Raw genomic sequence first — 25,359 nt, forward strand, 5'->3', positions numbered from 1 at the left:
AGTGCAGGAATATTCAAAAGGTGGCAAAATATGTATTATAGGCGCTGTAAATTCATCACTGGATTAATCCATTTGATTGAATTATAATTTGAATGGACAGCTGTGTGGTAACCCTAGGCAGGTGGGGCATGACTGGAGGAAATAGGTAATTGGGGACATGTCCTTGAGAATTTTATCTTGTTTCTGACTTCTTTCTCTCTCCCTGCTTCCTGGTTGTTATGAGGTGAGCAGCATTCTTCCACCATGCACTTCCACATTATATTCTGCCTCACCCTGAGCCCAGAGCAATGGAGTTGACAGACCATGAACTGAGACCTCTGAAACTGTTAACCCTAAATAAACTTTTCCTCCTCTAAGTTGTTCCCGTCAAGTATTTTGGTCACAGTGATGGAAAACTGACTCACATAGAAGCAACCAAGATGTCCTACAGTAGGCTAGTAGATAAATAAAATAGAGGACACCTAGACAATGCAATATTATTCAGCATTTAAAAAAAAAAGTGAGCTACCCAGGCATAGTGGCACACACCTGCAATCCTACTCCAGAGGTCAAGGCAAGAGAATCACAAGTTTGAGGCCAGACTTGGCACCTTAGCAACACTTTGTATCAAAATAAAAACGCAAAAAAGACAAGATGAAACTCAGTGATAGAGTGACCCCAAGTTCAATGCCAAGTACTGTGCAAAAAAGGAGAATAATTGAGCTCTCAAGTTATAAAATATATGGAGTAATTAAATGCATATTATAATATGAAAAGTTTACATGTTCTATGATTCCAACTACATGACGTTCTGGACAAAGCAAAACTATGTACATAGCAAAAAGATGAGTGAGTGCCAAGGGTTAGTGAAGAAGGAGGGATTAAGTAGGCAGAGCATAGAGAATTTTTATGGCTGTGAAACCATTCTGTATGATACGTAAAGGTAAATACACGTCATTTTACATATTTCCAAAACCATAAAAAGGACTACATCAAGAGTGAATCCCAAGGGCACCAGATTTGGACCCCCTCCTCTGCAGAGGAGTCTCTGTCTCTCCGTCTCTGTTCTATCATTTAAATAAAAATTTTGTTCTTAAAAATAAAAGAGTGAATCCCAGTGTAAACTATGGACTTTGGGTGATAATAATGAATCAATGCAGATTCAACAATTATAAGAAATACACCACTGTGGTGCTGGATGCCAATAGTTGAAGAGGCTGCATTATATGTGGGGGCAGGAGGTATATGGAAACTCTATAGTATCTGCTCAATTTTACTGCGAACTTAAAACTGCTCTAAAAAAACAAGAGTCTATTTTTAAAAGAATCAATTCACTTTCTTTAAGGTTCTCTTGTGTCAGTCTCTATGGAGGGCCTCTCCTAAATGTGATCTCAGATTTAATGTCCTCACAAATACACTGATAAGCAACTATTATTACACTCTCACAGATGGGGAAACTGAGGCCAGGAGGGTGTAAAAATATGACTGTCAAGTGGGGCGTGGGCAAGTTAGCAGAGAAAAAACTAGAGCCTCATGACTGTTAAGCCCAGGACTCTAAAAGACACATTACCCCTCCTTTCTTATGCCTCTATTTCTCTAAAACTGAATTGTATTAAATTTTTGTTTTATAGTTTATTATGCTTTTTAATGTTAGGGAGTTTGGGGAAGTCTTTTAAAGCAAAATTAAAGGCTAACTCTATACAGGAAGTTTTAATATCTATGATCAGAGAACCTAAACACTTCCATCCATAAATGCATTAGGATGAAATAATGCCATAATGATGACAAAGCTTTGCAATTTGAGGACTTTTTAAAGTACTTACATTTCAGTGGAGAAACTTATGGGTGTTCCAAATTGTCTGTCTCCTTTTGGGACAACAATATTTTATACTATAGAACACCCATTGCTCACATTCCTCTGGCAAATAAGTGGTACAGAGTTGATTCTCAACAATAAGTCAACCCAAATTGCATGATAGAACAAAACAACAAAACAACAGAAACACATGTGTTCACCTGAATTACAGAAGACTGCCCCTTCTCCCCTTCCTGAATAATGTGTACAGTGCACTTAACATCTGCCATTTGCAGTTCCAGGGTGTTTCTGGAAACATCCTAATCCAGCCTGGGCCTAAACTTACTAGACTGACTTTCGCAAACCCACTGCACCTACATAGGCTAGAGTATAACATCTGTTGAGTCCTACATCACTTGAGGTTTTTAGATTCAAGCAATAGAAGTTATTGTGACTGATGAGGCATAAAAAGAGAAGAAGGGTACCAGGTAGCCTCTGGAATAAGTGGGAATGCTGGAGATTAGACTGGAGACCATCTCTGGGAACAATGCCTCAAACTGGGAACAAAAGTGCTGAATCTTCATCATGTTGGCTTAGGATCAGAGTTCCTCAACAAGACTCCCAAAGCATAAGAAATCAAAGCAAGAATCAATCAATGGGATGAACTCAAACTAAAAAGCTTTTTCTCAGCAAAGAATACAATCAAGAATGTGAAAAGAGAGCCTATAGAGTGGGAGAAAATCTTTTCCACACACACTTCAGATAGAGAACTTATCTCCAAAATTTATAAAGAATTTACAAAACTTTACAATAAAAATACAAAGAACCCAGTCAATAAAAGGGCCAAGGAACTGGACACTTTACAGAAGACGACACACAGGCAATTAAAAAGTATATGAAAATGTGTTCAACATCTCTAATAATTAGAGAAATGCAAATTAAAACAACTCTAAGATTTCATCTTACTCCAATTAGAATGACTTTTATGAAGAACACAAACAATAATAGATGTTGGCATGGATGTGGGGAAAAGGTACACTTTTACATTGCTGGTGGAGTTGCAAATTGGTGCAGCCACTCTGGAAAGCAGTATGGAGAAAACTTGGAATGGACCCACCTTTTGACCCAGTTATACCACTCCTCGGTTTATACCCAAAGGACCTAAAATCAGCAAACTACAGTAACACAGCCACATCAATGTTTATAGCAGCTTAGTTCACAATAGCTAGATTGTGGAACCAGCCTAGATGCCCTTCAACAGATGAATGGATAAAGAAACTCTGGTGTATATATACACAATGGAACTATATTCGGCTATAAAGAAGAATAATATTATGGAATTTGCAAATAAACGGATGGAATTGGAGAATATCATGCTAAGTGAAATAAGCCAATCCCAAAATATCAAAGGCTGAATGTATTCCCTGATAAGTGGATAATGATATATAATGGGGGTGGGGGGGTGGGGAATGAGAGAATAATGGGGGAACTTTAGAATATGTAGAAGGAAATGAGAGGGAGGGGTATGAAAAAAATGGTAGAATGAGACAGACGTCATTACCCTATGTACATGTGTGATTACATGAATGGTATGAATCTACATTGTGTACCACCATAGAAACGAAATGATGTACCCCATTTGGGTACAATGAATCAAAATGCAGACTGTAAAAAATTAAAAGCTAAATAAAAATAATAATAATAAAAAATGTGGTCTGATGAGAAGGTTGTGCCACCATCAATCCTTGGACCCTGCTGAGGTTTCCAGGTCGAGTCCTAAGGCTCACATTCACAGCTACAGTTCACATGGACAGAAAGCAGGGCAGAGTGAGCACCAGCAGTATGTTATGAGCTTCTGGTTAGAAACTGACCTGCATGCCTGTGCCCTGGTACAGGGGTCATCTCAAGCTTTCAGGGGTTAGGAGGTCTTTGACACCTCCCAAAACTCATGAGAAAAGAATTCCCCTCCAACTTAAAAATAAAATATTGTGTTCCCAATACAAATGGCAATTTCCCTGGCACAAAAAAAGGGTTATAATATCACTAATTTTGAGTTGAGAAAATGAGAGATATAGTAACTTGTTTGAATTTATAATGAGCAAGCCAGGATTGAAATCCTGGTGCTTCTGACCTAAAACTCAGCCACCTTCAACCAAGCTATGGTGCTACATGTTAAAGTAAGAACCATCTGAGTTTTATATTCTAAACAACAAAGTGATGATTTGTACTCCAAAATTTCAGATACCTAAGAAAATTAAAACAGCTTGAGCTGTTGATCACATTCATTCAATAAAGGTTTGATAATCTCAAAATAATCATGACTATCAAAGTATCAAATAAGCTACCTACTCCTCTACTTTGTTTAACTATGGAGAAAAATATGAATCAAAATAATAAAATTTTAGGTTTTCACTCATTTATTCCTTTTCTGACAAACCATTTGGAAATCAGCTGCCAGAGCAGTTTGCTATGTAGACTGCTTAGTGTTTTAGGTCTATATAGATAAAAACACAAGTCCGTTAAGCTGCAACTTGGTACAAGGCTTTGTTGTAGCACTGGGGAAGAAACAACTCATCTGCAGTGAAGAAGTTAAAAGACTAAGAAACAAATCAGAGAAGGGAAGACATAATTGCAACTCATCTGTGATACCATGTTAGGAGGCTTCCTAGAGGAGGTTCCAAGTGGTTAGGGAGGCCCCAGCCACATTCCTCTGAACTTCACCAAGTTCCTATGGTACAGCTCATACAGGCTTTGCAAAGAGTTCAGTGTTCAGGATACAAAACAAACAGTCTTCATAGCATGGTACTTAGATCCTGGAGAGAAAAAGACAGAAATTCAACAAATAATTGTGCTAACACTTTATTAAAAGTAATTGCAAAACGGAGCATCAAGAAAACATAGAATTTTATAAGAATTTGCATTAGGATAAACCTGTTGTCATCTAGACAAGTTGGTGGGGAGGTGCTGGAAGACCAGAAGATCATTCTCCATGGGTCTTTCATGTATACAAACGTCTTTTGTCTTTTGGTTTGGCCTTTTAACTGTTTTATTTGTTGGTTTTGCTGTGCTGGGGATCAAACCTAGGGCCTTGAACTCATGAACTAAGCACCTACCATTGAGCTATAACACCCTCACACACACATCTTTTCTCAGCTTTTTATTCTATACTTTCCTTTCAAGGATGTTCATACACTGAACAGTCTTGTTCTGGAGTTAGTGTTTATTGCCCACTATAAAAGATTAGGTCATCATTGGTTCAGGGTCCCCTCTTTTCATGCAACCTACTAACTAACCAGGGGTGACCTGGCCTTCTTGGTAGCAGCCTATAGGCATTGAGGCTTAGGGCATTTGCATGAAAAATGCCAATACTGTGTCCACTGCTACTGTTCTATGCAATCTGTGTCTACTACCAGCCTCCATGAAACTATGGCAGACAAGCAGGATAAAATCCGAGAGCCTTCTGTAGGTTTTCTTCTGAAAAATGTCTGTTCATATCTTTAGCTCATTTTAAAAATTGGGTATTTGGTATTTTGCTATTGAGTTATTTGAATTCCTTTTAAATTCTGGACATTAACTTTGTCAGATACAGTTTGCAAATAATTTACCTCATTCTGTAAGTTGTCTCTTTGCTCTTTTGATTGTTTCCTTTGCTGCACAGAAGCTTCTGAATTTGATGGAGTCTGGTCAATTTTTTGTTTCTGTTGCCTGTACCTCATAAAAAGTACAAATATTATGTGTCAGTCAAAAACATAAAAATATCTAAACTCTTCACAGTTCTTTACAGAACTTTGTTCTGAGATGACAAGATGTTAGACAGTGGGTTTTTGTAGTTTTGTCTTTTAGCTTTTGTTTGGTATAGTAACCTATACATCTCCAGAGAGTGGTGCCATAAATTGAGGAAACAAACCATCCATCCCCTGAATGGTAACCGGCACAACAAGAAATATAAATGCTAAAAATAATCATTGTTTTCAAGAAGCCGAGAACATTCTTGGCACAACTGTAGAGTGGTATAATGGAAACCATGTGGAGCTGATGTAGTCAAGTCTGGGTTCTGCCCCATGCCAGTGGTCTGAGACTGTACAAGCCACCTGATTTCATTTGCTCTTGAATTCGTCACTCACCAAACAAGGACAATGCAACTTATGTCATTTGGTTCACATGAGGGTGAAGTGAGATAACAGCATTTTAATAATAGTAATAAATTTCTCCACTAACGTCTTTTTAAAATGAGCCACCACTATCTCTTTTTAGGAAACTTAGCTGTTAAGAAGCACTAAGAAAAAATTTTAAGATGCATTTGCTCTTGATTTAAAACATTTTATTTTTGGGTCACTGATAGCCATCTCTCTGTGACAATGTTGATTTTCTCTTTCCAAAAGCTCTCATGAACTCAGAGAACATGGTGAGGACAATTGCATTAGATGTTTGAAAATATGACTCCCTTCTCAAGCTCAGAGTATGATTTTCTCTTCTATAACCAATAACCTCATAACCTGTAACACTGCTCATCAATACTTGAAAAACTACTGCAATAAAACTACAGTGACTGTCTACATCTCCAGACAACCCTTAGAGGCACAGCTGCTGAGATGCCAAAAATGAAGCCATATGTCAATTCCCAAAAACATGTTGAATGCCAGTTTCTTAAAATGCAAATAGCACGTGAGGTTTTGTTTCTGCTTCCAAGAAGCAGTGAACATCCTCATTCCCAAACTGATGAAGCCAAAGCACATAGCAAAGCTTGGTTCTAAGCTTCCTCTTTACAGCTTTCAATCTCATACACATTTTGAGCAAAGAAATTTTCCTTTCCATTCTACTAAGAGGTTTTCTGATATTTGATTGTCATCATGATTAATTAGAAAAATCCTGTTTAAATAAAACCTCAAGTTAAAGATAAGCACCTGTGTTAGAGTGATTTTTTTGTTGTTTTATGAAGAGCAATAAATACAAGAGAGAAAAGGGGATTTTGTTATGAGAAGTCAGTCTGGTCAAACCTTGGTGCTACAGCCTGGGCTGAATGACGTTAGGATTGATTCAGGGTGCTTTCAAATCCACCCCAAAATCATTTCAACTATAGCATTAATCCTTTTTCCTTTTGACATATTTTTTGTACGTCCTCTGTATCACCTGAAGCTACTTAATGGTTTATCTGTTAGTTTCCTTCTTAATATTTAAATATTTGCTCCCAGTAATTAATAGCTGCCTAATAAATGTTAAGTTTTTAAATTAAGTGAATGAATGAATAAAATATAATAACTGGACCAATACGTAAGAGTCCAAAATATAAGCCAAGGAATTGTCACAAGAAGGTCCTGGGATAGTGTTGACATAGGAATCTGAAGTATGAAGATAATGTTGCAGCAAGCAAATAAGTCAGGTTTGCATTTTGAAATTTTAATTAAAGTTGATTCCTCTGGCCTCCAAAAGAGAGAATTTGGCCCCGTGGCTATTTGGGGGAGCAAAGAGCAAAATAATCCTAAGGCCTTTGCCTTCTTTCTTCCCTCTGTAATTACTAGGAACACAAAAAACGACTTCAGAATTTGAAAGGCTGAAGAACCTCCAAGGGTGGTAGGACAGGTCTCCACAAAGCAGTTTCTGGGATTTAAATAGTCACGAAATGAGAGATTGGCTCCTCAGGAATTCTAAGTGGGAGCAGACCCACTCTGGAAGGAGCTGGTCCTTCCAGAAAGGGTTTTCTCAAAATATTCACTCCTCCTGCGAGAGGCACATCCTGGCCTGTGGGTCCACCAGTGAGAGACTGCTGTGAAGTGGGCTTCAGATGTTCTTTGTCTGTTCCTGTACACAATTGTGGACTTCTTTTAGGTCCTCTGGAGCATCCTGCCTTGACAGGCAGTTCTTACTATTAAAGATACTTTGTTATGCTCAACATTTTCAACTAAACTTCTCTTCTTCTGTCATCTTATATGGTTCTAAATGGTAAATTTAGCAAACATACTAAGTGCCCAGTACAAAGGCTTTCAACCTTATGCTTTGCACTATTATCTATCATTAATCATAGATAATAGTTCTACAACTCCACTGCTATGGTCTGAATATCTGTGTAACCTTAAAATCAGTAGGTCAAGTACAGGCTTGCCGAGTAGAAGCATGTGCACATCCAAGCTCACCTCTCTGCGAGTGGTTGAAGGAAAGCACTGAGGTTCCATAATTGACACTTAGAAACTTGGAGAGACTCAGAGACTCTCCTTATGTTGAGAACTATGACATGAAACTTCTAGTTGGGGTAAACACCTAATCCTACACCTTAGGGGAACAGAATCTCATGCATCATCCTCCCGCCCCTCAGATCACCCCAAATATTGCCAAGAAGGAAGGAACTGGCAGCCACTGCCTGAATAGTTTACACAGTGAGATCTGGGGAACCAATAGCCAATGAAACCCACCTGCAGGTGGAGGGGATGGAGCCACGCCCACTCCGCCCTCGGGGTGCACAGCACTTCTTCCCAGAGGAAACCCCACCTAGGCACACAGAATGCTCCACCAACTCCAGGGAACACTGGGCCTGTGGCCGGGAGTCACCCCAGAGCCAGACACTGCGATACCAGGAGGTCCACAGGTTCCGAGGTCAGTGATGGAGTTCCCAGACCCACCTAGGTCTGTGGAGGAGGAGGGAGGGATGAAGTCATTTTGGTCAGTGCCATGTCCACAGTGCTTCTACCCTCACACCAAGAAGTCCCCGCAAGCACACAAAATTGCCACTCATAACAGGAAGAGATATAGCTACTGGGCTGGGGACACCCTGGCACAGTCCCCAGGGGTCCTCACAGGTCTGCAACAGAGCATCCAGAGCCACTTGAGTTCACCATCACAGAAGGGCAAGGCTACTACAGTAGCCGAGTCCCACAAGGATTTTTAAAGATAGAGACTAAAGGACTTGGTCCCAAGCAGGACCCAAGGAACCAAGTGCTTTGGTCACTGCCTCAGAGAACAAAGCCCAACAGAGGATACTCCGAGGAGGCTTGGACGTTGGCCATGCCCCTGATACCTGGAGGATTTCAAAACTGGAAGTTCCTGAAGGAAGTCTCTTTGTCTAAAACATCTCAGCAAGGAGGACTTTTCGTCTTTTTCTTATTTTTGGTTTTGCCTGTAATGTCGTCTGTGTTGATTGGTTTAGTTTACTGCCACTACTGGTTATTTCATATTTTTATGCAATTTAGATATTCTTTTGTTAGATATTCTTTTTTATTCTTTTTTATTCCTTTCCTTCTCTTTTTTCTTTTTCTTCTTGCATTCTTCTGTCTCTCTTCCTTCTCCCACAATTTTCTTCCCCCCTCTGCTTTCCCTCTCTCTCTCTCTCTCTCTTTTTTTCTATATAGTTTCAGGTTAATTTTAATTTCTTTATTACCTAATTTTTCATCCTCCTCTATATAATGACTTCTCTGTGAGTGGAATTGTAGAGAACATTTTCAATAAGATTTAATTAGCATATGATTTGTTTTTAAGCTGTAGCTATTAATGATGGTTACTCTCTTCCCTCAAATTGGTGCTGGGGGATTGAACCTAACACTTTGGGCATGTTGACTGGGTGTTTTGAGGCTAAGATAAACCCTCACCTCTAGGCACATCACAAAGAGAAGCAAACAAACAAAACAAATCAGAAAACCTCTCATATAACACATAACAGTAGTAGAGATAGCTATCTCAACAGAAGAGGAAATTTCAGCAAAAGAACACAGAAAATAATGAGAAAATTAGACAATAAGATGCCTCCAAAAGTTCAAGATTCCTCAACCACTGTATCCACAGATATTTAAGTGAAGAAAATGACAGAAAAATTTTCAAAAAATTAATGGTTAAAATGATCCATGAAGTAAAAGAAAAACTAAGGAAAAAACTAAGAAAGACAACGTAGCTGATTAGAGAGAACTTCAAAAAGCATAGAGATTGTGAAGAAGAACCAAACAGAAATCTTGGAGATTAAAAGTGCAGTAAGTCAAATAAAAGCTCAATGGAACTATATCAAGCAGAAAAATAATATCAGGGCTCAAAGACAAAGAACTAGAACTTTCAGACAATAGCAAGGACAATAAATAAGAAACTATGAACAAAATATACATGCTCTGGGATAATGTTAAAAGACCAAACTGAAGACTCATGGGTCTCATGTAAGTAGTGGAAACCCAGAGTAATGGCACAGAAAACTAACTCATTCATATAAGAACAGAAATTCCCCTAATCTTGGGAATGAAATGAACATGAAAAAACTGGAGGTTTTTAGAATTCCAAATAGTCATGATCAGAAAAGACCCCCTCCTTGACAAATTATATTTATATGCCAAACACTTAAAACAAAGATTTTTAAAATTTCAAGAGAAAAGCACCAAGTCGCCAAGTCACTTATAAAGACAAACATCAGAAAAACAGCATATTTCTCAGTAGAACCTCCAAAGAACAAGAGGGTATTAAATAATTTATTTCAAGCCCTGAAAGAAAATAACTGTCAACCTAGATTATGATATACAGCAAAGTTATCCTTCAAACTTTTGAAGATAAGTATAAACTAAAGGCATTTATGACCACTAAGGCTTTAGCATAGCAGAATATACTTAACCCGTTTTTTTTTTTTTTTTTGCCATCATCCCATAAGCAGAATTCCTGTAAAAACTTAAATATGGCATATAATTGTATATGAATAACTACATCATATAATAATAAAATAATAATATAATAATAACTATAAGCTCTAGGTTGTGATTTCCAAACTATTTTAATACTCTTGTGTCAATCTCATTAAAATATTCACAGAATTGAAAACTTGGGACTTAATGAGTTAAAGGAATCCTACGCATGTAAGTGGGAAATAAAATCAACGAAGAGAGTTTGGGAAAGAAAAAATCTCTTTAGAAGACTAGATAAGCAAATGAGAATTAAGAACAAATCAAACATTAGAAATAAAACAAAATGACAGGAAGTAATACACACCTCCGTGTAATAACATTGAATATAAATGGTCTTAATTCTCTAATTAAAAGACAGGTACCATCAGATTGAATTTAAAACCAAGATATGACTGTTATCTGCAAGAAACACACCTTACTGACAAAGACATTCTTAGACTGAAAGTGAAAGGATGAAAAATGATATCCTGTTACCATCTAGGGGTGTTGGGTTTGTTGTCTGTTCAGCAAAGACTTGAAGACCAGGACACACAGATAGCAAGGAAGCAGCAGGTTTATTGCAAAAGCGACAGAGATAGACTTCTCTGAAGCGATGGGATCCAGGAGCTGGGAATATGGTGGAGGAGTTTGATTTGTTCTTCTTATGGTTTCTGGAATTTCCTCCTTTCCCTATATTCTCCACTGTCCACACTTCCCCCACTATCATTGATTGGTTCCGTCTGTGTCCGCATGTCTTCATTTCTTTTATTGGAGCTCCCACTTAGGAGTGCATGTGTGGAAGTGTCTGCTGGATTGGGTCCCCCACTGTGTCCGTGAGCACTTTTGCCAACCGGGAAATTGCCCTCATTAGAAGACCCTCTCCATATTCCTTTATTCTTTCCCTGCCCCTGACCTCCTCACTTGCCATCTTGCCCTGGCTACCTACACCCTTATAGATCTCCCTCACTATCGTGAAAGCAAGGAAGAGAGGCAATTCTCATAGCTGAGAAAGCAGACTTTAAGTCAAAATTCATCAGCAAAAACAAACAAACAAAAATCCCACATATTGGTAAAGAGAAACATCCAATAAGATATAACAACTGTAAATGTTTATGCCACAAACATCATCAGTGTACCCAATTTAATAAAAGAAGCACTCCTTAACATGAAGACACAGACAGACCCCAATACAATTAATTGGGTGACTTGCATGCACCACTCTCACTATTGTGTTATTCAAACATAAAATCAACAAAGATACCACAGAGATAAGCTATACTTTAGATTAAACGGACTTAACAGACATCTACTGAATGCTTGACCCAACTACAGCTGAATACACTTTCTTTTCAGTTACTTACAGAACCTTCTCCAAAATAGATCATAAATTAGGCCACAAAGCAAGTCTTAGCAATTACACAGCACTGAGATAATTCCTTGCATCTTATCAGATCACAATGGAATAAAATTAGATATCATCAACAAAAAGAAGTACAGAAAATATCCAAACACATGGAGATTGAACAACACATATTTGAATGATGAATGGGTCATTCAAGAAATCAGGAGAGAAATTTTAAAACTCTTGGAATCAAATAAAAGTAGAAACACAATATATCAGGATCTCTGGGATACAGTGAATGCAGTTTTAACAGGGAAGTGATAGCTGTGAGTGCTTGCATTAAAGTATCAGGAAGATCTCAAATAAATAACCTAATGGTGCATCTCAATGTCTTAGAAAAACAAGCACAAATTCATCTCAAAAGCAGTAGAAGGAACAAAATAATAAAGATCAGAGCTGAAGTTAATGAAATAGAGAATAAAAGAACCATAGAAAGGATCAGTGAAACAAAAAGTTTGTTCTTTGAAAAGATAAATAAGATTGATAAAGCTTTAGCCAAACTCACCAAAATAAATAAAGGGAAAATTCAAATTAATAAAATTAGAGATTAAAAAGGGATATTTTAATGGAGACACCTCTGGGCTAATTTGAAAAATTAAATCCTAATAAATTGGAAAATATAGAAGAAACTGATGAATTTCTAGGTACATACAAACTGTCAAATTTGAACCAAGATGATATAGAAAATCTAAACAAATCAGTAACAAGCAATGAGTTAAAGCAATAATAAAAGTCCTCCCAACAAAGAAATCCCAGGACCAAATGGATTAACAGATGAATTTTATCAGATCTTTAAAGAATTAACACCAATACTTCTCAAATTATTCCATGGAATAAAAAGAGATGGAACACTTCCAAAACCATTTTACTAAGCCAGTATCACCTTGATATCAAAACCAGATAAGGATACATCAAGAAACAGAAATTACAAACCAATATCTTTGATGAACATAGGTGCAAAAATCCTTAATAAAATATTTGCAAACCATATTCAGGAACATAGTAAAAAAGATTATACACCATTATCAAGTTGATTTCATCCTAGGCATGTAACAATGTTTCAACATACAAAAATCAATGAATGTACTACACCACATAAGAAAAATCGAGGACAACAATCACAGTATCATTCCAATAGGTACAGCAAGAGCTTCAATAATCTCAATAGTTGCAGAAAAAGTTTTTGAAAAATTCAACACCCCTTTGTGTAAAAACCCTGAAAAAACTAGAGATAGAAAAAACTCACCTCAACATCATAAATGCTATGTATGATGAACCCAAAGCCAATATCATAGAATGAAGAAAAAAAGAAAGCATTTTCTCTAAAATCAGGAACAAGATAAGGATTCTATTTTCACAACTTCTGTTCAATACAGTACTTGAAATTTTAGCCAGAACAATTAGACAAGAGAAAAATATAAAAAGGATACAAATGGGAAGAAGTTAATCCTATTTGCAAATGATATATGATCCTATGCTTAGAAGACTCAAAGACTCCACCAGAAGACTTCTAAATTTGATCAACAAATTCAGCAAAGTAGCAAGATACAAAATCAAAGTACAAAAATGAATAGTTTTTCTAATACAGTCATAATGAATTCACTTAGAAATCAGGAAAATAATTCTGTTCACAATAGTTCCAAAAATAAAATAAAATGCTGAGGAATAAATCTAACCAAGGAGGTACAAAACTTCTACAAGGAAATTTACAGAATGTTACAAAAATAAATATTTGAAAAGACCTCCCATATTCATAGATAAGTGTTTTAGTCAGCTTTTTTGCTGCTGTGACTGAAAGATCTGACCAGAACAATTTTAAAGAAGGAAGAGTTCATTTGAGGGCTCACGGTTTCAGAGGTTCCAATTCATAGACAACTGGCTCCATACTCAGGGTTCGAGGTGAGGATGAACATCATGGTGCAAGAGTGTGGCAGAGCGTAGCAGCCCACATCATCAGGAAGCAGAGAGAGAGAGAGAGAGAGAGAGAGAGTCTCCACTCTTCAGATAAAAAATACATACCCCATAGCCATACCTCAATTCCAATCTCCTCCAGTCATACCCTACCACTTCAGTTACCACTCAGTTAATCCCTATCAGGGAATTAAATCACTGGTTGGGTAAAGACTTTTACAACCCAATCATTTCTCCTCTGAATCTTCATTTTTCTCTCTGAATCGTCTCACATGTGAGCTTTTGGGGGGCACCTCATATCCAAACTATAACAATAGGCATAATTGATATTGTTTAAATAGTCATGATATCAAAAGCTACCAACAGATTCAATGCAATCCCCATCAAAATACCAATGATATTCTTCACAGAACAAGACAAAACAATTCTAAAAGTCATGTGAAAGAACAAAAGACTCAGCATACCCAAAGAAATTCTGAGCAAAAGGAGCAATTCTCAAGGCATCATATTACCTTATTTCAAATTATACGACAGAACCATTGTAACAAAAACAGCATGGTACTGGCATTAAAATAGACTTGTGGAATAGAATAGAAGACACAGAGACAAATCCACACACCTACACTCATCTGATTCTTCAAAAGTTCCCAAAAACATACGTTTGAATAAAAGAAGCCTATTTAACAAATGATATTGGGAAAACTAGATCCATATATGAAAGAATGAAACTAAATCTCTCTCTCTCTCACCATGTACAAAAATAAACTCAAAATAGATCAAAGACTTTGGTCAAAGACATGACTAGAAACTTCGCAGCTGCTAGAATAAAACAGGGGAAAAACTTCAATAGATTAAGCACAGGTGGTGACTTTCTAAATAGAATTCCTATAGCTCAGGAAATAATTCCATGGATCAACAAATGAGATGGCATCAGATTAAGAAGTTCTACACAGAAAAAGAAACAACAGCATAAGGAGAGAACGTGAAGAATGGGAGAACATCTTTTTCAGCTACTTTTCTGACAGAAGATTAACATCCACAATGTAGAAAGAACTCGAATAACACCAAACAAATAACCAATTCAACAAGTAAGCAAATGAACTAAACAGACACTTATTGAAAGAAGTACAAATGTCCTACAATTGAAAAAATGTTCAACATCTTCAGCCATTGTAAAAGCTGTATATGCTAAGCCAAAGGCCAACATCATTCTAAAACAAAGAAAAATTGAAAACATTCCTTCTAAAAACCGTAACAAGACAGGAATTCACTCTTTCACCTCTTCTATTCAACAAAGTCTTTGAAACTGTAGCCAGAGAAATTAGACAAGAGAAAGAAATAAAAGAGATACAAATAGGAAAAGAAGAGTTCAAACTATCCCCGTTTTCCCATGACATGATTCTATATTTAGAAGACCCAAAAAACTCCACCAGTAAACTTCTAAAACTCCTAAACTTGTCACCTGCAGAAAAAAATGGAGGAAACTGGAGAGTAACATGTTAGGCAAACTGAGCCAGAGTCAGAAAAAGAGTTATAGTATGTTTTCTTTTCTATGTGGAAACTAGAGAAGGAAAAAAGGTGTCATGAAACCAAAAGAGAGACCATAAGGGAAGAAAAAGATGATGAGGGAAATGAAGGAGAGAAGAAAAAGGGGAGGAATTGGGGAATTAAATTGATCAAATTATATGCAAGTGCAAACATACCATAATGAGACCTAATATTTCCTATCATTAATATGCACCAATAAAATAACCTAAGCCTACATGATGAAGAGTTGGGCCTACTTTTTCTTCTAATAAACACAGTTAATGCCTATGTCCTTGATCCACTTTGAGTTCAGTTTTGTCCAGGGTGAGAGATAGGAGTTCAATTTCATTCTACTCCATAAGGATTTCCAGTTTTTGAAGCACCATTTGTTGAAGAGGCTATCTTTTCTTCAATGTATGTTTATGGTACCTTTGTCTGGTATGAGATAACTATACGTATGCGGGGTTTTCTCTGTGTCTTCTATTCTGTTCCATTGGTCTTCATGTCTGTTTTGGTGCAAACACCATGCTGCCATGCTATTTCTGTTACTGTAGTTCTGTAGTATAATTTAAGGATATTCAAATGAATGCAATGGAGTTCTCCAAATAAATTATTATTTTCAAATTATGAGAGCTTACCTGATTAAATCTAGAAGGAAATTTTCTCTATTTTCAAGATTTGCTTCTGTTTGGGAAGTGCAAAAGAGAGGCATTTTCTCTAATCCCATTGGGATCTGGAGAGACATTCCCATTCACCCTGCCTCTACATTTCAAGAATTTTTAAAGAAAGCCCATATTGGGTACAGAATTTCTGAATGAGGAGAAAATTTCTGTGCATTCATTTCTTATGTACCGAGTGCCAGTGGACTGGGGAGAAGGCACAGAGGTCTGACAAAAAGCAAGAGAGAGGAAAAAGTGTGAAAGTAAAAGACAGAAATAAGGGATTAGTGAGAAAGGAATGTGGGTGGGGATGGGAGGGGCTCCAGGCAGGGGCATTTGCAGTGGAGGTGTATTTTGCAAACAGATGTGTTATGGTTTTAATGTGTGTGTCCGTCTCAAACTATATGTTGGAATCTAAGACCCAATGTGACAGTATTAAGAAGTATGGGATTAGAAGGTAATTAAGTCATGAGAACTTTGCTCTCAAAAATGGAATAAGTATGAATAATTATTATGCACCCATAAAAATAATAAAGAAATTTAAAAGATTTTTAGAGATAAAACCAAAACAAGCAAATATGTATTCTTAATTGTATTAGTTTAGTTGTCCATATAAAGTTAAAATGACATGCTAAAATAACTGACTACATTTAGGGGGTAAAATGGAAATAGTCCCCTTATGAAAGGACTCAAGAGAACTAGCTAGAACTTTTTGCCTTTCTACCTCTGTCATGTGAGTATACATCAAGGATGCACCATCTTGAGAGCAGAAAGCAAGTCTTTACCAGTCTTGGAATCTGCCAGTGTCTTGACTTTAAACCTCTCAGCCTACAGAACTGTGGGAAATAAATTCCTGTTCCTTGTAAATGACCTAGTCTTGGGCATTTTGTTGTAGCAGCATGCATAAACAAAGACAGATGGATATATGCTCTTAGCTTGCCTATGATGTTGGCCCTGGGCAAGATGGTAGCATTCATTTTAAGCACCTTTTCAAAGTCTTACCTAAAGGAGGTGCCTTTTGACAAGTTGTCCATTTTGTGTTTCTCCACCCATAATACTTAGCAGGCTGCATTGACTGTCTGACATTCTTTCTCAGCAAGAGCTCTAATGTCCACTGCTGGATTATCTTAATACTCAAAGACTGAGTCCAACTTGGGCCCAAAATCCAAGTCTTACTTTTTAAGGAAAATGAATCTGCTCTGTCTTGTGCCTTTTTCAATTAAATGGGCTTTTTTCCTGTGTCTTGTGTTCAAACTCTCTTTAGATTTCACACTTTTAATCTTTCTTGCTTTTTGTCAGACCTCTGTGCCTTCTCCCCAGTCCACTGGCACTCAGTACATAAGAAATGAATGCACAGAAATTTTCTCCTCACTCAGAAATTCTGTACCCAAGATGGGCTTTCTTTAAAAATTCCTGAAATGTTGAGGCAGGGTGAAACGGGAATGTCTCTCCAGACCCTGATGGGATTAGAGAAAATGCCTCTGTTCTGCACTTCCAAGACAGAAGCAAATCTTGAATATAGAGAAAATTTCCTTCTAGATTTAATCAGGTAAGCTCTCATAATTTGAAAGTAATAATTTATTTGGAGAACTCCATTCCATTCATTTGGATATCCATGAAGATGATATAGTTTCTGCAAGATTGTAAGAAACTATACAGATGGTCAATGGCCATCTTTCTTATTTATTGATATATGCCCGAAACTTACACTGTATCTACTACATAATAGATACTCAATAAAAATGATTAAAAGAAGTAGTGAATTATCTTTCTTTATTAACCTTTATTTGGATTTTGCAACTTTAAATTTTGGGAAAAAATCCTTACAACTAATTAAAACCAGTAGTGTAAAGTCATCTGTAATTAATCTATGCTGGAAGATATTAACAAGTCTTATACCAGCAAACCCAAACTTTCAACTTCTCCTTAATAGTCTTGAAAATTTGAGCTTCTGGTCCAGAATCCCTAGGCTCAGATCATTTCCACAATCTCCACCATTTCACCATATATGATTTCCTTCACTATTATTTCACACCTCCCTCCTGATAGTTTTTGCAATGTAATCATTGCATAAATGTTTGCTTTCCAACTACTCAGTTAAAATTTAATTATTAATAAGACAATAATAAAGTAGCAACACACATTTTCTGTATGTTTCCTAAATAAAGATGAGGCAATTTATCAGAATTGGAGTTTACATAAATAACATGATTTGTTATAAATGAACTTATTTATTTATTTTGTTAGAAATAAAACCTAAAATTAAAATCTGCCAGAAATAATGACAAATAGATGTAATTAAATTTTTGATTTATTCCATTTCATTGAGTCTGTCAAGATCATTTCTTTTGCTCACTAGTAACATTTTATGCATAACCTAAACCATAGCACATGGAAATAATTTCCACCACTTCACTGTCATTATAATTAGCATCATCAAAATTATTAGACTGGCCATTTTTCTTTCTGCAGAGAAAAACTTTCTTTAAATATGGAAAGAAATTCTATGTCCATAAAAATTCTTTCCTATCCCAGAAGCTTATACACCTACTGCCTCTGTTCCTTGTGTGGTATTGTTTTGCAGAGTATAAACAAATGACAAGGGCTAGTGGGGTACAAAGTAACTGGTACACCTCTCAAGGAGTGAGCTGAAACCTAAAGGCTTGAGTGGTCTGGTGAGCGTGAGGCAGGGTCTTTCTCCCCCTGCCTCAGACTTTTAAAAGTCTTAGAACCAGAGGGCAGAGGAATGAGGTTGATTCACTCATCCTTGAGTGCCATGTGGCAAGAACAAGACCACCGTCATGGACTTAAGTGACCAGAAGTCCATGATAAGGCTTATGATATGTTTTTATTTTATTCTTTTGATATTTTCCTTCCATTAGTTGTATGCAGTATGAGTCATTAATAGCATATTGTACACTTAAATGCTTTTGCCCAATTTATCTTATCGTATTTACTTATTTTGGGTACTGGGGATTGAACCCAAGGGCTCATGCGTGCTAAGCAACACTCTACCACTGAGCTATGCCCCCAGTTTTGCCCAATTCAAACTGATAAATTGTCAGTGATACAAATAGAGCTTAGTTTTTAATGACAGTCCTGTCACTACTACTAATGAAACCTTATACCTCTGACCTTGTACTCTGTGGGTCAGTTTCCTCTTGCATAAACTGAGACCATTGGTGCCTATTTGATTGAGATCATCTGTCTTAGCAAGTTCCCAGCATTTTTCTGGCAGAGCACAGGAGCAGTAGAATTCTATCTAAAATAGGAATCTCTGTGTTTTTGTGTATATATAATCTTACTAGTTGAACACTTCTTAAAGGAAACCTGGGATTTTTTTTTAAGATGACAATAAAGAAAAAGAAACAATAAATGTTCTGGTTGTTTACAACTTACAAAAAGACTCAAATTCCAAAGAAGCAACATACGGTGTTAACCGTAACTGTCATGCCTTCACAAATTCATATCTTGAAACCCTAACCCCCAGAACCTCAGAATGTGATTGTATGGGGTGATGGATCTTTAAAGAGATAATTAAAAGTTCAAATGAGATCTTTAGTGTGGACCCTAATCCAACATGACGGGTGTCATTTTTACAAAAGGAGATCAAGACCCAGACACAAACAGGAGAAAGACCTCGTGAATAAAAAGGGAGGAGAGGAACACCAATAAGACAAGAAGAGAGGTCTCAGAAAAATCCACCCCTTTGAAACCTTGATCTCAGACTTCCAGCTTTCAGAACTGTGAGAAAATAAGTGTCTGTTGCTTGTAACCCACCCATGATACTCTCTGAAGGAACTCCTAACAAACTAATACAGAAAACTTATGCAGCAGTAATAGATTAGAAAGAATGGAGGAAACTCCCAGATTCCTCTGCCACCACAGGAGAAAGACTGAATCATCCACTCAGGCAAGAGGTGGAAGTATGAAAGAGTGGATCAGAGCCTTGGAGAAGGAGCCTGCAACAAGAATTGATTTAGGGGAACCATATGCAAGGCAGTCCCTCTACAGAGCTATTCAACAAAGTTGGCCCTTTCTCTCCATCCCACCATCATCCCGACATCATGTGCTTAGTTTCAATGGTGGGAGAGAGCAATTCCAATCAAGGAAATCCATGGCACACTTGTCAATGTTTCCTTTTTGTCATTAATGTCAAGAAAGGATCTTTAATAAAAAGTCCAAACTACCATTAATCTAGGAGAGAAAGAAAGAGAAACTGTCTAAGCAGATGAATTGTGTAATTAAGAAGGTCCTAGAAAGAAGTGGAAATTTCACTTAAAGGCTGAAAAGAATAATTTCTGAGGAAAAGCAAGTTCATTAGAGCAGATTCTTCTAAGTAGCCATCTCTAGAGGAAAGCTCTGGACAGTAAACCATAGTTCAAACCTGGAAGATTTAATGGACTTTCTGAAAGAAAATCCACAGAGAATTTCTGTCTGAAAAGCAAAAGCACAAGGCAACCTAAGGCCATTCAATTAAAAAAAAAAAAAAAAAAAGATGAGAGCAGTTGGAATCTGAATGAGAACTGCAAACTTAATGTGCAAATCAAAAGTCACTTGGTTGATTGGAGATATCAAAATACAACATGTACTTCTTTGCTACTAATGTCACGTCAAATATATTATATTTTGAGGTGTTTTAAAATAGCAATTCATTTTATAACTTTCAAACTAAAATTACCCCTTCATACTTGGAAAGCTGACGCAGAAGGATTACTAATTTGAAGCTCACCTGGGCAACTTATTGAGATCCTGTCTCTAAAATTTAAAAAAGGGCCAAGATGTAGCTCAGAGAATGTACCTGTGTTCAATCCCCAGAACTAAAATGCAACATATATATATGTATACATATGCAAGTACTATCTCTGTGTGTGTGTGTGTGTGTGTGTATGCTAGACAAGTACTCTACCTGTACATTTATATATAAATTTATGTATAAGTACTGGTATATATATTTATGTATAAGTACTGGTAGAGTACTTGCCTAGCATGAGCAAGACCCTGGGTTCCATTCCCAGTACCAAAAAAAAAAAAAAAAAAAAAAAAAAAAAAAAAAAAAAAAAAAACCACATTACTACTTCACTAACTGATTTTTCAAATGTTTTTCACATTGCTCAAAAGCAGGACTATATACTTCTTCACTTCAAAGAATACAAGCAGTTCTTCAATTTTGCCATTTGACAGAAAACAGGGAAAACTGTGGATAGAAGTTGTGAATAGTTTATAAAAATGATTTTGGCTTTTCTATACATTCCTTTCATCAAAAACTAGAAATTTATTTCTCAATTTGATATAGATCCTGAACATAGATCCTGAGTTTTTAAAAATTATTTTTCTGGAAACTGGAAGGAATTAAAACAATTGCAAAGTGGAAAAATTCAGAAGTTGTGCCCTCATTCTGAAAGAATGAGCAGTAATAATCCATCTTAGTTCATGCAGGATGCTATGACAGAATACCATAGACTGGATTGCTTACAAGCAATAGAATTTTATTAAATTTTTATTGGTTATTTGTAGTTGTATATGACAGCAGAATCCATTTTGACATGATTATACAAACATGAACTATATCTTACTCTAGTTAGAGTCCCATTCTTATGGACATATGTGATGGTGGGATTCACTGTGTTGTTTTCATATATGTACATGGGAAAACTATGTTGGATTCATTCCACTGTCTTTTCTTTGCTTCTCCCCACTCCCTTCCCTCCATTCCCCATTGTCTAATCTACTGTACTTCTATTCTTCCCCTTATTGCCCCCTTATTTGGGGTTAGCTTCCACCTATCAAAGAAAACATTCAACCTTTGGTTTGGGGGGATTGGCTTACTTCACTTAGCATGATAGTACCCATATCCATCCATTTGCTGGCAAATGTCATAAAGTCATTCTTCTTTATGGCTGAGTAATACTCCATTGTGTATATATACCACATTTTCTTTATTCACTCATCTAAGAAGGGTACCTAGGTTGGTTCCATAGCTTAGCTATTGTGAATTGAGTTGCTGTAAACATTGATGGATTGTGTCACTATAGCATGCTGATTTTAACTTCTTTGGATATATACTGAGGAGTGGGATAACTGGGTCAAATGGTGGTTTCAGTCCAAGTTTTTTAAGTAATCTCCATACTGCTTTCCAGAGTGGTTACACCAATTTGCAGTCTCACCAGCAATGAATAAGTGTACCTTTTCTCCCACATCCTTGCCAACATTTATTGTTACTTGTATTCTTAATAATTGCCATTCTGACTGGAGTGAGATAGAATCTCAGTATAGTTTTAATTTGCATTTCTCTAAGTGCTAGAGATGTTGAATACGTTTTTCATATATTTATTGACCATTTGTATTTCTTCTTCAGTTAGAGCATTAAGTTCCAGGATACATAAAGAAATAAAATAATTTAACACCAAAAGAAAACCAAATAGCCCAATCAATAAATGGGCAAAGGAACAGAGCTTATAAACAATGGAAATTTATTTCCCACAAATATGGAGGCTGGAAGTCCAGGATCAAGGTGCAAGCCCACTGGTGTTTGATGAGGACCCAATTCTTGGTTCATGAATGTGTCTTCTTGCTGAGTCCTCACATCGAAGAAGGGGGAAGTGATTTCTCCCATCTCTTTTATAAGGACACTAATCCCATTCAAGAGCTCCCTCTTCATTACTTATCTTCCGAAGGCTCCACCTCCTACCACGATCAACTGGGGAGTTTGGATTTCAGTATGTGAATTCAAGCATGCCAAAAACGTTCAGCCTAGAGCAGGGTCCAAGTTAATCCTGGGTCAAGCATCTTAACAGATTTCCTCTTCTTCCTCTTAGGAAAGCCCGTTTTATACCAGTCAGGATTTTTAGTTGAAAACAACAGAAACTGACTCTGACACACAGCAGGATACCTGCTAATTTTAGGAGATAGTGTAGCTCACAGAATTCCTAGCTCCAGGTAAACTTCAAGCAAACGCGTCCAAAATCACACTGCAGAACTGCACTGTTGAAACTGCTACTGCTGCCAGCAAGCAGTAAATGACAGAATTTGCTACTCTCGATCCAGAACTTGATATTACTGCCACCACTTCCATCACCAACCCCATTGCCTTGCTGCACACAAAGCCTTATCCACTTCCAGTGCCACCACAGAGAGGTGGGTCATTCCCTTCTGTATCCCTAGCTCCAGAGCCATCTGACATGAATACCACTGGGCCAGACAGCCTGGATGATGATATGCCCTTTGTCATAGTCCATGGATCGTTTTGTACACTGTAGCTCTATGGGGGAGTCTTAATATTTGCCTTGTGTATTGTTTCCTTGTCTTTCAACTTTTCTGTGTTCTTAGATTTAGATGTATCTCCTAAAAACAGATAAGGTTTTGTGTTTTTTATTTTATAGACTCTGATAATTTTTTTATGGAGAGTTAGTCCCTATGTACATCTGTCTTTTTGGGTTATACTACTTCTGGGGTTTTGTTTGCATATGTGTTTTCCTCTTGACCTCTTTTCATTTAAATGAGATTTTTATGTTCTTTTTTCCCTGCTTCCAGCTTGGAAGCATATACTACATTTCTACACTTTTAACATTACCCCACAATTTAATATGCATACTTACTCAACAAAATAAAGGTTCTAAGAATCTTTGAATTATTTATGTATTATTCACAATGTCAATACTATCCTTCTTCCAATCCAAGAAATTAATATTATTACTACTATTTTACTTTCAGTATTCATTTAGAGTTTCCCATAGACTTACCAATTTCTTAGTGCTACATTCCTTTTTGTATCTTAGTCCTTCTGGAATATCTTTCTTCTTCCCAAAGTACAGCCTTTAGAATTTCCTTCAGAAAGGGTTGGCTAGAGACAAACTCTGCCAGTTTTTAATTAAAGCTCTCTTTATGTTGATTTCATTCTTGAAAGATTCAGTGGACTCTAATTTGACAACTGTTTTCACTTTTTACATCTAGCTATTAAAAAGTTAATGTCAGTTTACATTTTTTTTTCCTTCTTTTTTTTTTTTATTGTAAACAAATGGGATACATGTTGTTTCTCTGTTTGTACATGGCGTAAAGGCATACCATTTGTGTAATCATAAATTTACATAGAGCAATGTTGTTTGATTCATTCTGTTATTTTTTCCCTTCCCCCCACCCCTCCCACCCCTCTTTACCCTCTATACAGTAGTTCCTTCCTCCATACTTGCCCCCTTCCCTAACCCTAACTCTAACCCTTCCCTCCCCCCCATTATGTGTCATCCTCCACTTATTAGCGATATCATTCGTCCTTTGGCTTTTTGAGATTGGCTTATCTCACTTAGCATGATATTCTCCAATTTCATCCATTTGCCTGCAAATGGATTAATTTTATCATTCTTTATGGCTGAGTAATATTCCATAGTATATATATACCACAGTTTCTTTATCCACTCATCAATTGAAGGGCATCTAGGTTGGTTCCACAGTCTGGCTATTGTGAATTGAGCAGCTATGAACATTGATGTGGCTGTATTTCTGTAGTATGCAGATTTTAAGTCCTTTGGGTATAGGCCAAGGAGTGGGATAGCTGGGTCAAATGGTGGTTCCATTCCAAGTTTTCTAAGGAATCTCCACACTGCTTTCCAGAGTGGCTGCACTAATTTGCAGCCCCACCAGCAGTGTATGAGTGTACCTTTCTCCCCACATCCTCGCCAACACCTGTTGTTGCTCGTATTCTTGATAATCGCCATTCTAATTGGGGTGAGATGGAATCTTAGGGTGGTTTTGATTTGCATTTCTCTTATTACTAGAGATGTTGAACATTTTTCCATATGTTTGTTGATTGCTTGTAGATCTTCTTCTGTGAAGTGTCTATTCATTTCCTTAGCCCATTTGTTGACTGGACTATTTGAATTCTTGGAGTAGAGTTTTTTGAGTTCTTTATAGATTCTGGAGATTAGTGCTCTATCTGAAGTATGATTGGCAAAGATATTCTCCCACTCTGTAGGCTCTTTCTTCGCATTGCTGATAGTTTCCTTTGCTGAGAGAAAGCTTTTTAGTTTGAATCTATCCCAGTGGTTGATTCTAGCTTTTATTTCTTGTGCTATGGGAGTAATGTTAAGGAAGTCTGGTCCTAGACCAACAAGGTGAAGATTTGGACCTACTTTTTCTTCTATAATCTGCAGGGTCTCTGGTCTGATTCCGAGGTCCTTAATCCATTTTGAGTTTAGTTTCGTGCATGGTGAGAGATATGGGTTTAGTTTCATTCTGTTGCATATGAATTTCCAATTCTCCCAGCACCATTTGTTGAAGAGGCTATCTTTTCTCCATTGCATATTTTTGGCCCCTTTGTCTAGTATGAGAAAATTGTATTTATTTGGGTTTGTGTCCGTGTCCTCTATTCTGTACCATTGATCTACCTTTCTATTTTGGTACCAATACCATGCCGTTTTTGTTACTATTGCTTTGTAGTAGAGTTGAAGATCTGGTATTGCAATACCCCCT

The sequence above is a fragment of the Sciurus vulgaris genome (assembly GCF_902686455.1).
Source record: "Sciurus vulgaris genome assembly, chromosome: 12".
In the NCBI taxonomy this organism is placed as follows: domain Eukaryota; kingdom Metazoa; phylum Chordata; class Mammalia; order Rodentia; family Sciuridae; genus Sciurus; species Sciurus vulgaris.